This window comes from Oculina patagonica, chromosome 1 (genome assembly GCF_052425735.1).
Source record: "Oculina patagonica isolate OP01 chromosome 1, crgOcupat, whole genome shotgun sequence".
NCBI classification, from domain to species: Eukaryota; Metazoa; Cnidaria; class Anthozoa; order Scleractinia; family Oculinidae; genus Oculina; species Oculina patagonica.
Window position 1 is genome coordinate 45,144,447 of NC_135758.1, and position 4,017 is coordinate 45,148,463.

General features: G+C 35.5%; 1 long non-coding RNA gene across 1 annotated transcript; it reads right to left on the reverse strand.

The window, feature by feature from the left end:
• Window positions 1–1,000: 1,000 nt before the first annotated feature.
• LOC144634431 (uncharacterized) lies at window positions 1,001–2,868 on the reverse strand. The gene is made up of 2 exons (XR_013567198.1): window positions 2,721–2,868; window positions 1,001–1,327 (listed from the first exon to the last, which is right to left on the reverse strand). It is a non-coding gene; the product is annotated as an uncharacterized LOC144634431 (long non-coding RNA).
• Between the last annotated feature and the right edge of the window lie 1,149 nt (window positions 2,869–4,017).

Consider the following 4,017-nt stretch of genomic DNA (forward strand, 5'->3'; position numbering starts at 1 on the left):
TCCATCATAAAAGGAAATGAAAGAAAAAAAAGAGACCGACTGAGAAATAGAAACGTCCCTGGATGAAAAAGGAAGGTTGAGTGAGGTCTCATGAATGAGTCACCAATAAAAAATAAAATGAAAAATGAGTTGTAAATTAGCAAGGCTCGCGCCATTGAGGTACCATCTCTCAATAAGCACAGTCCAGTATACATGACAATGATCCAGCAAGCTGGCCGAACCCCACGGAACACGAATATGGAATGATGCTCGCAAAGTGCGCTACAAATAAAATATTTAAATCCAGTAACTATTGTTACTGTTATATGTTGTTGTCATTCTGGGATGATTTCTAAGCCTGGATTTCCACAAGTAAATTTGGCTTAAAAAGAAGAAAAAACTGTTTAAATAGTTGACCCTAAACCCTAAACGAGACCATTATGGCTAAAAGTATTTGCGTTTTGCCTGGAACACCCAAAGCGAGACCAAAAATCTGAAACTTACACCCCTAAGCGAAATGGTATATAGCCAAGGTGACTATAAATGTATCATATTCAACAAGCGCAAGTGGAATAAAACACCAAAGCAATACCTTGGAATCGACTACAATTATTGCAAAAAAGTTTCACACACCTAGCATATCGGTGGTCAATCGTATACGAGGTCATATACCATCCCATGTGAACCAATCAAAATTTCGGATTAGCAATATACCATACCTATTTTTGAATAAATATATATACCCATATGTCACCTTTTTTCTTCTAAATAAGTATGGTAATTAATGGAAGTTACTTTTGTGTGGTTCAAGAGAAATATCTTTACCTTACCCAAGCAAAACCATTTCAAGATTTAGGGTTAGGGGGGAGTCCTGAACGCCAAATTTCCAAAAGAATTTATAAAGGTCAAAACGAATTTTTAGGGCGTGGAGGCATTCCAGCCGCCAAAGAATGCTAAGCTGGGAAGGGTGGATATTTTCATTGTTATTAGCTGATGATTTGACTAAGTTTTTAAGTCAAGATTATCTATACATTCATTTTTAATAGAAACCTTATTAACATTAGGAAATGCCGCAGCTTTTTTCAGATTCACAGTCCTATACTTATTCTCCATTTCTTGTTGTCAAGGAATTAGCTGAGCTCTTTGAGTACCTCTGATGGACAAGACTGGAAACAACCTTCGCATGCTAATGCGTCTGGTTGGAATGAATGCTCACGTTGATCATATGCCTTTTGTTTGAGTTGGTGGCTCCTAAAGGAGCCCTTTTGCTTGGAAATGCTTTGGTTGAAGATCCTCTGTGGTTACCTCTTTAGACATAATGCAAATAACTGTCACAGTGTCATCTTAACTGCAATCAGAAAATGGCTTGTGTCATGTTATGCACTATTTTAAATAATACATGCACAGTAGAATCCTAACTTCCCAAACCTTCAGGGGAAAAATTGGTCTAAGAAATTGTAATGTTCAAAAAATGATAGGTGAAATTAATGAGAAGTTCTATCCAGATAGGAAATATGTTAGAGAAATTGGGAATTTCTAGATATGAGGGTTTGAGAAATCAGAATTCTACTACCATATGTTTTTGTATTTACACCTATGCAAGTACCAACAATGGAAAATTTATTATAAACTGTATTTCGAAGTAAAATTATGGAAATATCTGTACATAAATGATCATGACTTGTAATTCTCCTTTCAGAGGAGAACAATGTATTGGCACTACATTTTAAGTATTAAAATTTTAAACAATCATGATAAAAGTTGTCTTAAATACTGTTTGCAGGATTCAGCATGGGGATAGCAAGAATCACCTTCCCCTTTCCCCTTTATTTAATAAAACTTTTGGCAAAACATTTTTTTGAAAAATACTTACACCTGACACAACTCAAATTCCCCCATTTCACCTCACCCCCTCCCTACACACCCACATGCACATGCAGGCAAGCTATTACTTGATTAGGCCTATTTTAGATATTAAAGCATCCAAAATTTAAAGGCTTAATTAAATTATGTCACCTTGACCCCATTTCACTGGTTTGTGATTTGTCCCCTGCAGTGAGTCAGAACCATCACAGAAATTTCCAACATGGTGAAACATAGTTAAACATGGTTTTAACAGGTCAAAGGCAAATTTCAATGAGAACTGCATCAAGCTTTTGCAAATGATCATCCTTTGCTATTTAGAACTGCAATAAATTATTTTTAAAAAGCAATGTGGCATATATTATGCACAAAACCTTTTACTGGCTGATGTTAACAGACTGTGGATGGACATGGTTTACCATGCTCTCAAATCACTTCACTCTCATTTTAAAATTTTTTAACAAACTACACTGTTACAGTGTTGATTTTAATGAAAATTGACAAAAATAGTCTGCTTTGTTATTTTCTATTGTGTTCTTGGTAAATCATGACAAATTTAGTTCTTGGCCATGGTTGGCAGTGTACCATGGTCAAGAGGTAGAAACACACCATGGCCGGCCACCACGGTCACAACAATGCCAACCATGGTTAAACATGGTTGGCAGTGAAAAACCGTGGTACCATGGTCAACCTGATACCGGGGCAGGGAACCAACCCCTCTAGAAACCAGTGTCATCGAAAATATTCACAGCCTCCATTCCACTCTCTCTCTCTCTCTCTCTCTCACCATTCCAAACTCATGTTATGTACAAAATTAAAAAAAACAGCGATTAATCTATCGATCATTGATGTTTTATATTTGACAATACACTATTTACCTGATGATAGAAAGAGCCTTCTCCTACGTGCCATCAAGAGGCCTCATACTGAACACCCATCTCCTATTGAAAAAAGGCTGGCGTGCACCATTCACTTGTGTTGAATCGAGTAGCACAGGATTTTGTATGTAAGGCAACATTTGCCCCAAACTGGAAGAAACGAAAAGAGAGAAATAAGCAATGTCACTGAATTCTTGGGACATTATCACATAAAATATCATTTCAATTATTATTATTGATATTGTTATTAGTATTGTTATAATTATTAATATGGTCATTACTATTATTATGTTTATTATTCAACCTGGAGATTTAAAAATTTTCCGTTTCAAGAATAAATGACAATACGAAAATGTAGAATGACGATATTCAGACACTGAGTGAAATACATCATCAATCTTCTTAAGTAAACTATCCCAAAAACTTGGGGGTAAATTTCTATGTCTTTGATTTATAGGACAGTCGAAAATTTAAAGGCTTTTTAACTATAATGCAAAGAACATTGCAACATCAAAGTATAACTGCTCTGCACTGGCATACAGCATATGTAATCATGAGCTTTCTAATATATCATGACAATGGCCAAATGTAGATTAAGGAAAAAACATCCTTCAACTCAGGTCTGTTATTTACATACCTAACTTAGTAAACTCTCATTGGGATGCGTATTAAGATATAAACATAATTTCTTGAAAGAATCATAGATAAATACAGTACATATCAAGATCTTACAAGATCTTTACACTGAAATTCCATGTTAAGCTTTCATTAAGAAATGTAAGTCTTGTAATCTTGATGTTGGAAGCATCTTGATCTTGGTCAGTTAGGAATCACATTTGAACAAAAATCACCCCTCAAAAACCAGTGTGCTCAGACATCCACCCAATCATTTTGGCACAAGTAACCAAAAAACCCTCAAACACCCCTAGTTGAACTATCTTTTGGAGAAAAGACAGTCCAAATTTTTATTCTACCCTGGCAAATGGGTTGAAAAATACCTCTTTTCATTCTTAAATCAATGTTAGAAGCACAAATCACACACTCTTGAAGTTCAAGAAAACTTCAAAAACCCCTGTCTGTACTATGTTTTGGATATGACACAGTCTAAAGGGATTTTTCTCCAAAAAGTGGTGTTAAAAAAGTTACACCCTGGTGAGGCACTATAAATAGCGTAAAAACACTCTTCACACTCTAGATTCCCCCCTAAGAACGTAAAAAAATAGGATGCATTTACCCACTAGAGACCTGCTTGTTAAATGATTCACCATTAAAAGACCCCACTGGGACTGCTTTTTTG